The sequence below is a fragment of the Triticum dicoccoides genome, chromosome 6A (assembly GCF_002162155.2).
Source record: "Triticum dicoccoides isolate Atlit2015 ecotype Zavitan chromosome 6A, WEW_v2.0, whole genome shotgun sequence".
NCBI lineage: Eukaryota > Viridiplantae > Streptophyta > Magnoliopsida > Poales > Poaceae > Triticum > Triticum dicoccoides.
In genome coordinates, this window is record NC_041390.1 from 58,448,480 (window position 1) to 58,461,846 (window position 13,367).

Consider the following 13,367-nt stretch of genomic DNA (forward strand, 5'->3'; position numbering starts at 1 on the left):
CACGTTTTTTATTTCCCCGAGAGGCATGGATTTGCTTCCGCGAGAGGCACGAATTTGCTTCAGTGCCTCTCATAAATAGAAAAGGAATGTCTTTTCTTTTTTCTTTTCCTTTCGCGAGATACGTGGATTTGCTTCCGCGAGAGGTACGGATTTGCTTCTGCAAGAGGCAATGCCATGCCTCTCAATGATTGTGACTCCAATTCCGTTCCTAATCTTATGCACTTTGTTTTTTTTCAACAACAAAAAAAAGTCCTATGCGGTGAAGGACTTAATACGCATTAGCGTCAAGCTTCAAAAGGGGAGGCATTTAGTACCGCCGGCTGCAGCTCTGCTGCCTCCTCCCTCATTTCTTCTCAAGATCGAATAGATTCAGACTAATTCAGGCGCCAACGGTGTTACATGCGAGGGGCAATCTTGTAGGCCGCCCTCGTCAATTCTCCATCGGCAATGAACTAGCCAAGGTTAGGATTAATGGCTATTTCTATTAAGTTCTCTTAATATCGTCTTATATGCTTTGAAATCTTACATCCAAATTATTTTTTCTTATTGTGTGATCTGTGATGCTAAGTTTTCTTCATGAAACTACTAATATCATTGATCCTATTTTCTTATGAGAATATTTTTTATATTAATTACAATTGTAGATCTAAAGTCAATTGGAGATCTAATTTGTTCTAACACAAATACGGTTACGTCTTTAGCCGACATTATATGTCCTACTCTGATAATAAATACAACATCTATGCACTGGCTCGGCACATCCTTTTTATAGAGGTTATAATTTCGTTTTATACAAAGGATCGATAAAGCTTTCGCAATTGCAGACCTACCAAAGGATAACATGGCAATTAACTTAACAGAGGACAAATGGATTCAAATCGGCGCCTACCACCCAAGCCTACTATAAAAAACAAGACTTCCCCTCATCATCAAAGATAAAAAAAGCACCTTATTTCTTATTTTACTTCACTATATGGAATTATCCAATGCCATTTGGTGCATTATGTGTTGTCTCTCCGTGCAATAGGGGTTTGAATTTGATATAGGCATAGAAGACGTCAGGAATTGTTCATGGATAACCAGTTACACCACTGCCTCCAGAATGTTTTCCCTGTCTTGCAAGGCCGGGGTTGTTCCTCGGTCGCCTGTTGCTGAACGTGACAGCAATGGTTGATCTGGTGCTTCGATCGCCTCGTGGCCGCAGGAGTGGACCGAAGTGCAGCAGCCCACGCGAGACAGCGCCAACCAATGCAAGATTCCGTTTACAGGTACACGCCTTGCAGTAAAAAACTAGATGAACTGCGGCACCAAGCAACAGGTCAAGCGAGCAAGTCAAGGTTCGCTGGAGATCCCGCTAGTGTACCTGGCTGATACAACTTCCACTCTGGCTGTTGCTATAGGATTAAGAAGTGGGATGATCGGTATTGCACCCAGGGCCATGATATCAATTCCATTCATCCCGATATCCGGTGCTTCGGCACAAAACTTATCACTAAACGTATAAAGGATAATGTGGACATTTGACAACTTCCGTATGTATGATTTTTTTAGGCTAACTTTCGTATGTATAGTGAATCACGGACTGGGACATAAAAATCACAAAAAAGAATCAACGCGCTGCCAGGATTCGAACCCGCGATCTTAGAGCCTTGAAGGCGTGCAGCTATCCACTAAAAAGGGAAAAAGCTAGCCACTCAACCTATAACTACTTGTGATCTGAGGCTAGCGCGGACGTTTTATTAACACAAAGAAGCGACAAAATTGAAACAACGTTTGCAAAATTTTGAATGTTTCACTCAAAATTGAGAACATATTTTAAATACCGAATATTTTTAGATTATGTGAATTTTTTTCAAAAACAGAACATTTTTCGAAATTCCGAGACAAAATTTGAAAACACGGTCATTTTGTTAAATCCACTAACTTTCTTAAATACGTGGACATATTTTGAAATCCATGATTTCTATAATAAGCGAACGCTATTTGAATATGTGAACAATATTTTAAAATGAGAACAATTTTTGATAAAATGAATACTCTTTGAAAAATTGCAACACATTTTGAAATTCTGAGCACATTTTAATAATGAGAACAAAAAAGAAATTGTGATTTATTTTTTGAAAAATTGTTCACATGAGCAAATTGCGAAACACTGAACTTTTTTATACACAACTAATTTTGAAATTCTGATTTCTTTTAAAAAAACTGAGAACAATTTTTGAAAGCGTGAAAAAAATTGAAAATCCAAATAATTTTTTGAAAACATGAAAAACTTTAACAATGAAAATTTTTTCAGACGCGTACTATTCTTGAAAACATGATAAAAATTAGAATATCTGAACATTCTTTTCAAAAAAATGAATAATTTTAGAATAACTTAAACATTTTTCAAATGTAGCTAAAAATAAAAAAAGGAAAAAATATAAAGCAAACCAAAAATGAAAAAAATTCTGAAAAAAATGGTCTAGGAACTGGCTAGGAACCTTTCTAGAATATTCACAATACCAGTGTCTTGAACACTCACATGGGCCAGCCCATTGAACGATGGTGTGCATGATTGCTCAACCATCTGCCGTAACAAAAAAATGCTAAAAAAGACTATTTGCCGCAAAATGCAGCAAATTGAAAATTCCGTGCGTTCGGGGACTAGCGTCTAATAGATGGCGCCATCTAGACGAGGCTGACCGAATGGGCTGATGCATTGTCAAGCGCGAAAAAAGTAAAAAAATCATCGAAAAAAGAATGACAGTTTTTTTTGACGTAAAATAACTTTATTTCTCAAATGATAGTGAGATCGTTTACAACAAGCTGAGAAATAAAGTCCGGGATTGAGCTATCCCAAAACTCCGAGAGTCTACCAGAGAGGGCGTATTTAGCTATACAATCAGCTACTTCATTTGCTTCCCGTAGGCAAGCAATGATTTCATAATGAGCAACATCTACACCCAACTCCTTACCTTCAAGTACAGTAGCTGAATCTTGTCCCGAGTATTCTTTCATACTAAAAGCTTGGACCGCATTATAGCAATCAGATTCTATCTGGAAGGAATTGCAACCGATCTTAGAGGCAAGATAGAAGCCATTACGGATGGCCATTATCTCCGCAGATTCTGGTGTTGTCACATGCGGTATAAACCAGCTAGCTGCAGCAATGAACTCACCGCGCTCATCCCGCGCGATTGCCCCTGTTCCTCCATTCATATTCTCATAACTAAAGGATGCATCCATGTTTATCTTCACTACTCTCCTTCCCGGTTTATACCACATGTGATCACGCTTTCTTATGGGCTGATTCACTGCGAGGGAACGGAAAAAGTTCGCGGCCAGGGCTCGGATTGAAACAGCTGTCCGATCCGGTGGTGGCATGTGTATCTCCTTCACTTTCTGTCTCCTCTGCCACCATATGTACCAGCTAGCCACTGCTATTAGCTCAGCCATCGGTACACCCTCTGTGCCTTCATCTTTATACATTAGAGTGCTCATCGTGAAAGAACCCGATCTGTCCTGTAGAGCTGCGTTTAGAATCTCAGTTTTTAAGCCGAGTTTCTCCCAGATTTCCAAGGCTCGAGGACATTGAAATAGACAATGTTGCGTGTCTTCATAACCGATCCGGCAGACCGGGCACTGCCCGGATACTGGTATATGACGCCCTGCAAGGGTTCCAAAACATGGTAACACTCCTCGGATTACTTTCCACACAAAGTGCTTGATCTTCCCAGGTACTCGAAGAGCCCAAACATGCTTCCATATATCATGTTCTCGGCTCCCTTGTGAATGCAGCAGGTCCATATGGCGCCCAAATTGATGTTTAAATTCTGTGTGATAAGCCGATCTAACTGTGAAGTTTCCATTCCGGTTATAGTGCCATGAAACAAAGTCATCCATGATATGCACTCTAAGTGGGATTTGAAGGATTCTGTACACATCGACCGGCCAAAAGACATCGCGAATCAACACTTCATCCCACTGGCCTGTATATGGATCCATTAACTCTTCTGCTGTTGTCAACATAGTGGATCCTCGCGGTGTTATGATTTTCCGGGACTCACTTGTTGGCACCCAAGGATCTTGCCAAATGTTTATATGTGATCCCGTACCCACTCTCCAAATACATCCTCATTTGAACGTTTGGATCCCAACAACAATACTCTGCCACGTAAAGGAGGATCCCTTCTTCAGCCCTGCATTCAATATGTTTCCATCTGGATAGTATTTAGCACTGAGAACTCGAGCATACAAAGATTCTGGATTCTGGATCAGACGCCAACACTGTTTTGCTAAAAGAGCAAGATTAAAACTGTGAAGGTCTCTAAACCCCAGTCCTCCTTTCCTCTTCGGCATGCACAATTTCCACCATGCAAACCAATGCATCCGTTTCTTCTCCTCACTATCTCCCCACCAAAACCCTGCCAATTCATCCGTTATTGCATTACATATTCCTTTTGGCAATTTAAATACTGACATAGCATACGAGGGAATTGATTGGGCCACCGCTTTCAACAAAATTTCCTTTCCTTGTGCAGAAATGATTTTCTCCTTCCACCCTTTAATTCTCTGACAAATCCGGTCAATCAAGTGCTGAAAACAATCACTTCTGTCCATCCCTACAATTGTAGGAAGACCAACGTATTTGTCAGAAAGTGCCTCTGTTAAAATGTCAAGGGTCCTGCATACATCTTCCCTGGCATCAACATTTGTATTGGGGCTGAAAAAAAACACTTGATTTTGCCGTACTGACAAGCTGTCCAGAGCTTGCACAATATACATCTAAAACCCTCTTCAAAGTATTTGCATTCTGTGCATTGGCCTTCATAAGAATGAGAGAATCATCTGCGAAAAGTAAGTGGGAGATGGATGGTGCATTACGACAGACTTTGATACCTTCCAAGCCACCCACCTCTTCCTCATGGGCCAACATGCTTGATAATCCTTCAGAACAAAGCAGAAATAAATAAGGGGACAAGGGGTCACCTTGCCTTAATCCTTTAGTAGGTATTATCTCATCCGTTTCTGCACCATTAAACCTTATTTTATAGCTTACTGAGGAAACACACTCCATTATCATCTGAATCCAACCCAGGGTTGAAGCCAAGTTTTAACATCATTTGCTCCAGGAAACTCCACTCCACACGATCATATGCTTTCATCATGTCTAACTTGACTGCACAATACCCATTAGAGCCATGAGTTTTCTTCTTGATTGCATGAAAGCATTCATACGCAATAATCACATTGTCTGTTATGAGTCTACCAGGCACAAACGCACTCTGTGTGGGGGATATGATCTCTGGAAGAACTTTCTTTAACCTGTTCGCATGCATCTTAGAGATGATTTTATAAACCACATTACATAAACTGATTGGCCTGAACTGAGTTATTACCTCCGGGCTATCTACCTTTGGTATTAACACAATATTTGTGTAATTCCACCCTGCTGGTACTTTCCTCATCTGTACTGCTTCGAGAACCTCATCAGTGAGCTCCTCCCCCAAAATGTGCCAAAACCTCTTGTAAAAGACTGCATGTAAACCGTCCGGCCCTGGTGCCTTCGTGTCTCCAATTTGAAATAGTGCTTTTTTGACCTCACCTCGGGTGTATGGAGCTGTTAACATGCTGTTCATCTCAGGCATTACACGTGTTCTAACAGTCTGCAACAATTGTTGATCACATTCTACACCATCAGAATGAAAGAGACCATCAAAATAATCATGAATCAGTGGACTGAGGTTATCATTCCCCTCGGTCCACCCATTATTATTATTACGGAGTTTTTTATCACATTCCTTCTCTTCCTTGCTGAAGCAAATTGGTTGAAATAATTTGTATTACAGTAACCTTTCCGAAGCCATCGAACCCTACCTCGCTGGGCCCAGAAGATTTCTTCCTGGTCCTGCAGATTTTCAATGAGGACCGAGAGTTCTTTCTGCTTCGCCCTGCCCTCCTCCATATATGGTGCCTGCATGAGTGCCTCCAACTCCTTCTGAGCTTTGTTAAGTCGGGCTCTAGGCCCTTTCAGAGTCTTTCTATACCAGGCATGCAAGTCACAATGGACTGAATCAATTTTTCCTTTCACAGATGGGTGCAAGCCTTGCTGCATAGCCTTTTGCCAAGCTGTCCTTACAACTTCTTCGACGGTTTCCTCTTCTAGCCATCTGGACTCAAACTGGCGCTTGAACTTGGGCCTGTTCTCCACAACTCCAGAGAGATATTCAGTGTCTAGCAAGATGGGTCTATGGTCAGATTTCCCCATCTCCAAGTTACACAAACCTGCATACGGGTGCATACCCATCCATTCAGCGTTTGTAACAGCCCTGTCCAAGCGTTCCTTCAGTCCACCCCTAAACCGAGTGGACTTATCTCCAACATACCCCATGTCCTCCAAGGAGCAGTCGGAAAGAGCATTTTGGAATGCAACTAGTCGGGAGTGTTGTCGTGGTACCCCTCCCTCCTTTTCAGAAGACAGTAAGATTTCATTAAAGTCACCAATGATAACCCATGGAAGCCTTGAGTGTATGTGTAGATCTCGTATGTACCTATAGGTACGATCCATGTGCTCCCAGCTAGGTTCTCCATAAATTCCTGTTAGCCTCCATATGTTTCCATTTGTCTCATGGACATTCGCATCAATTCCTGTAAGAGTGGTGGTTTGGGAGTAGATCCTAACCTCCTTCTTCCAAACCATCAAGAGCCCACCCCTTCTTCCATCCGGACTTGGTACAACTGTCTTTTCATCCATACCAAGCCTCCTTCCCATTGAACCTTATCATTTAGAGGAAGGAGAAGTCGTAACAAGGTTTCCGTAGGTGAACCCGCGGAAGGATTATTGTCGTGACCCTGACCAAAACAGACCGTGCACGCGTCATCCAATCCGTCGGCGACGGCATTGTCCGTCGCTCGGCCAATGCCTCGACCACCTCCCCTCCTCGGAGTGGGTGGGGGCTCGGGGTAAAAGAACCCACGACGCCGAAGGCGTCAAGGAAGAGTGGTGGTTTGGGAGTAGATCCTAACCTCCTTCTTCGAAACCATCAAGAGCCCACCCCTTCTTCCATCCGGACTTGGTACAACTATTTTTTCATCCATACCAAGCCTCCTTCTTAACGATTCTGCCTTTTCATCATCCAAATGTGTTTCAGACAGGAAAAACACATCGGGTTTATGCCGCCTCTGGATATCCAGAAGCGACAGAACTGTCGGGGCGCCTAGTATGCCCCGACAGTTCCAGCTAATGATCCTCATTGCTCCCGGTGATCACCCACAAGGGGTGTCGCTGATGCATCAATCTGCGGATTAGCAACACTTGAATTCGCCCTCATTCTCTTCGGATCATGGATCTTCTCCGAAGTACTCATCTGACTCTTATCCACCCTGTCACTTCTTCCAGATTCCAGCAGACCAATTCTCTCATTTACAAAGCCTGGTGGTGGTGTTAAAACCTCCCTCCCTCCATTATTTGTCCCTGAACCATCATCTCCAATAAGTATCTTTTTTGCCACCGGAACAACAGCCCCCTGGTTATTCATCCTTCTGTCTAATTCCATGTCATTCTGGCCTTTGGGTATTGGGTCCTCCGGATCAACTTGTTCTCTGTCAAGCCCCCCATCTCTTCCCCTAGGCCTTCCCATGTTCGTCCTTCCCCTACCACTACCAGATCCACCAGAGGGATCATCATAATTCACCAGGAGCCAGTCCCCCCACTCGCAGTCCTCTGGGTGGTGTAGACCATCCCCACATTCAGTAACCAGGTGTCCAATCAGACCACAAAAATCACAGAAGTCAGGAAGCTTTTCATATTCAACATGATACCTTTTGCTTTCCTTCAATGTCAACGAAACAAACCGAACAATGGGGGTATCCAACATTATATGGACTCGAGCCCTCAAATACTTTGCTGGGTTTATACGCCCCTCATTGACTATGACTTTGATCGGGGGAATTCCCACTTTTTTAGCTATTTTCTCAGCAATCTTCGTTTTCTTCATGAGGCCATCCGGTATTCCAATGATGCGTGCCCATACAGCTATACGATCGAGTTTATACTCCTCGACGTTTGACAGACCGTCATATTCTTCCAATACTACAGCGGCGTTTCAGAACAACCATGGGCCACCATTCATGACGCGATTCCAGTCACCTATGCAAAGGAATTGGGCGAGGAAGATGGTTGGTTTCTTATCCTTGAAGATCACGCCCTGCGCCGACGGCCAGGCGTTCCGCATCGCCTTATACAAAGCAATATGACTAAAGGGTTTAGTTGTATGAACCCTAAAGATGGCGATCCAACGAGTTTCTTCTATTAATCCTTCAATATCTCCCGACAGATCTAACTCCTCTTCTTCCTCCCCATGGAGGTTCAGCCCTGAAAACCTGTCTTCCAGATTTGCTTCTGACCCAGTCGTACCTCGCCCACCCCCACTTCCCGGCGCGATGCCCTCCGAAGCCTTTCCACTCCTCCGCTCCGCCATGCAAGCCGTCAATAGCAGTCAAGAACTATCTGGGATCACGCACAGGTCGACATGATCAACCCTACGCGATAATTTTTTGGTGTAGATGTGATATATGTGGAACCCTAGCGGCGCGCCGCAAGGGGATATGGGGAACCCTAGTCGCCTAGGGGAAACCGTGTGTGGTACATCCTAAAGAATGACCGTTTACGGGATCGAATCCTATAACTATCGTTGTTGGCCACTTGTCACTAGCCACACGAGTTGATAAGCTACAGTGGCTAACTAGAAACATGGAGTACAAGAATTATCCATCAGCGATCGCTTTACTTTAGTGAACCCATCTTTTCTCACTATTTCTCTTCCTTTTTTCTATTCACTTTTTTTCTTTTTTCTGATAGCTTTTTGTCTCTTTTTTTCTTTTTCCTTTTCAAAAAATGCTTGCACTTTTACAAATATTTACATTTTAAAAGATTGTACATAATTTTTTGTAAATGCTCAGAATGTCAAAACACGAATATTTCCTAGAAAGAGTGAACAAAATTTTCAAAACACGTCAAAAGAAGAGAATGCTCCATATGAAAGCACATTATTTCTCGGCATCCCTCAAATAACCCTATTTTTCAATGGCTTGTATGACCAATTTAAGGCATCATTTCAAAATAGTTTTGGCTTCTGACAAATTTTCCAATTTTTGGAGTTTTCTCGGCCAAAAAAAGCCATGTTCAACGGAGGGTGTCCGTCTAGGCAAGAAGGCTTCATCTAAGAGCACGTTGTTTCGCAACATCCTTGAATTTACCCCAATTATTTTCATGGCCTTGTATGACCAATTCATGGCACAAGGCCAAGTTGTTTAGATTAACTATATGTTTTGCATTTTTTGGAGTTTTCTCGGTCAAAAGAGGATGATAAATGGCCGGACATGTCGCAACTTGCATACGGTGTCGAAAATCATTCAAACATGACATGGGTGCCTACCATGGGAATTCCCACCTGCTTACAAAAGCTGGGGTCATTTAGAATGTCCAAAACCATAGCATATTCAATGGAGGGTGTCCGGGTAGGCAAAAGTCACTGTCTGAGAGCACGTTGTTTCATGGCATCTTTGAAATAACCCAAATTTTTTAATGACCTTGTATCACTAATTCAAGGCACCATGCCAAGTTTTTTGGGTTTCTAACAAGTTTTCCATTTTTTGTAGTTATATCGGTTAAAAAGGCTGATAAATGGCAGGAAGTGTCGCAACTTGTATAAGGTGCCGAAAATTGTTCCGACTTGGCATGGATGCCTAACATGAACATGCCAACCTGCTTGCAAAAGTTGGGGTCATTTCATGAATGTCCAAAAATAGACCATGTTCAGCGAAGTGTGTCCGCGTTGGCAAGAAGGCTTCGTCCGAGAGCATGTTGTTTCATGACATCCTTCGAAATCTCCAATTCTTTCCATGGCCTTATATGACTAATTCAAGGCACCATGCCAAGTTCTTTAGATTTCAGATAAGTTTTGCACTTTCTAAAGTTTTCTCAGTCAAAAAAGACCGATAAATGGCCAGATGTGTCCCAACCTGCATACGGTGTTGAAAATTATTCAAACATGGCATGGATACCTACCACAAGTATTCCCACGTGCTTACAAAAGTTGTGGTCATTTCTAGAATGTCCAAAACTAACCCTATTCAACAAGGGTGTCCGGCTGCCAGAAGGCACCATCCGAGAGCATGCTATTTTTGACATCCTTAAAATGTCCCTAATTTTTTCCATGACCTTGTATCACCAATTCAAGGAACCATACCAAGCTGTTTGGGTTTTCGACAAATTTTGCATTTTTTGGAGTTGCCTTGGTAAGAAAAGGCTAAATGGCCTGACGTGCCGCAACTTGCAAACGGTGTTGGAATTTATTCAAACCTGGCTTCTATGCCTACCATGGGCATGCCCACCTGCTTAAAAAAGTTATGGTCATTTTAAGGATGCCCAAAAATACACCATGTTGACCAAATGGTGTTTTGGGTAGGCCACAAGGCTACGTCTGAGAGCACATTATTTCTCGACATCCTTGAAATGGTCTAAATTTTTTGTATGGCCTTGTAAGACCAATCCAAGGCTAGAAGAAAAAAATTGGTTATCTTGAGTGAAATGTGTAAAGTATTATCAATTTCTCGAAGATAGGTCAGATCAAAATATGGGTTTCATACTGAAGATTATGTTCTCTGCTAGAACTTGTATAGCTAAACAAGCCGAAGAACAATGTTCTGGATTGGACTAAACTCTTTGCAGGTCGGACAGGCAATACATGGAGGTAGAGGGCCAAGGATCTAACAATTTGCTTCTAAAGCAAGTGCCAAACCATGCAAATTCGCCGGATGGTAGAAGATGGTAGTGCGAGGAAGCCCTTCTGGCCATAAATTCCGCGAAGAGAGGTAAGTGCACGCCTGTGGTGATGGGCGTTGAGAGGCATTCAGGCAAGGATCCATTGGTGGCCGCGCACGGCTTGAATTCCCTGTGTCTTCCAATCCCAGAACCACGAGTAAGCATGAAGATCCTTGCCAGTGTAGTCCGTCTCCATGTAGTACGTACACACTCGATCAAGTCGATTCATGGATGTAGCTAGTCTAGAGATATTGATTATATATGTATGTCTTTCTTCTAGCTGGCCGATGTGCTATCGTGATGTTGGCCTCACCATTTGCTATGCTATTGTTAGCTATGTGGTTGGGGGATAGAAAGTGGAGTACTGATTTATAGGGTGCACATTTTTATTACCGACCGGCGACCGGTGGACTATACCATTTTTCCTCCAAGGTGGAGCACTGAGAGAGAGAAGAAAGAGAGAGACTTTAATATCTCTTCCATTATGTACCACACACAACCCTTTAAGGTTTTCGTTATTAACAAAAAAGATTATTTTTTTATTACCGGTCGGTGGGCTATACCCCTCCTCACTACTGGATTCGCCTACTTTGCCAAGTTTTCAGGAAACTCGATAGAGCCCAAAATCAACTAGGCGACGAGTTCACCTAGTTCCGTACTTAGTGAACAAGACTTGGCTAGACACCAGTTGGCAACCATTAAGTTCGCCAAATTCTTATTATCGAAAACTGGGTGAACCATATAGGAGCCCAGTTGAAATTCACATATTTTATGTCTTTACACTACACATGATTTTACTCGTTCCGCAGCGAAACTAACTAATATTTGCTCGCACAAATCTAATCGCATGTATGTTAGGCATCAAAAATGAATTAGTCATTAAGAGTTGCCCCTATTTAAATATGTACTGAGCTTTGTTTTTTGTTTTTGTTACATTTTAGAGTTGATTTTTTTAGAAGTCAATACAGACATACATGCTCACAGCACACATGTGCACTCAACATCTATGTACGCACGATACTCGCATAGACTGAATGAGTAGATTTTGAGATTAACGAAGTAACTACATGCACCTCATAGTCGACGTTGGACTTGAATATCATGTAACCGATCGAGAATGATAAGTCAAACACTAGGCTCCATTAGTTTACAAAAAATTGTCCATGTGGCCATGGTTTGATTTGTCAGGGGCGACTCTTTGTGATTCACTCAGTGTAAACATCATCTCCTCTTTCGTCGGGGGGCGAAGTCTCAGGGGGCGACTCGGGAGACGATGTCCGCGCTGACGCCGGGGATCGCCGCCGCTACCCCCGCCGGCGGGAGGCGCGTGGGGGGCGGTTTTGGGCGCTGGCCGAGGCAACCACTGTCGACTCCGACGACGACGATGGCGACTCGGACGGCGCGCCTGCGGGCGTGTCGTCTCCCACACCATCTGACGCCGTTTGTGAAGCCTTGCGGGTGGGATGTCCTGAGGAAGAGGTGACACTCATGGTGGACTTGGCGATTCCCTCTGACGATCCGGCGAGGCGAGGCTTGCGGGCAGAGGACAGGATCGAGATGGTCAGACGTGTGGTTCATCAACGGACGGCGGCCACGACGATCTGGCCATGGAAGGGGCTTTTGGGGAACGTAGTAATTTCAAAAAAATTCTACGCACACGCAAGATCATGATGATGCATAGCAACGAGAGGGAAGAGTATCGTTCACGTACCCTCGTAGACCGTAAGCAGAAGCGTTATGAGAACGCGGTTGATGTAGTCGTACGTCTTCACGATCCGACCGATCCAAGTACCGAACGCACGGCACCTCCGAGTTCAGCGCACGTTCAGCTCGATAACGTCCCACAAACTCCGATCCAGCAGAGCTTCATGGGAGAGTTCCGTCAACACGACGGCGTGATGACAGTGATGATGTTGCTACCGACGCAGGGCTTCGCCTAAGCACCGCTACGATATGATCGAGGTGGATTATGGTGCAGGGGGGCACCGCACACGGCTAAGGGATCAATGATCAACTTGTGTGTCTAGAGGTGCCCCCTGCCCCGTATATAAAGGAGCAAGGGGGGAGGCCGCCCGGCCCCTGTAGGCACGCCAGGAGGAGGAGTCCTCCTAGTAGGAGTAGGACTCCCCTCTTTCCTACTCCTACTAGGAGGGGGAAAGGAAGGGGGAGAGGGACAAGGAAAGGGGGGCTCCGCCCCCCCTCTCCTAGTACAATTCGGACCAGAGGTGGAGGGGCGCGCGGCCTGCCCTAGGTCAGCCCTCTCTCTCTCTCCACTAAGGCCCATAAGGTCCACTATTTCTCTCTGGGGGGGTGGGGGGTTCCGGTAACCCTCCGCACTCCGGTTTTCTCCGAAACCACCCGGAACGCTTCTGGTGTCCGAATATAGTCCTCTAATATATCAATCTTTACGTCTCGACCATTTTGAGACTCCTCGTCATGTTCGTGATCATATCCGGGACTCCGAACTACCTTCGGTACATCAAAACACAAAACTCATAATACCGATTGTCACCAAACTTTAAGCGTGCGGACCCTACGGGTTCGAGAACTATGTAGACAT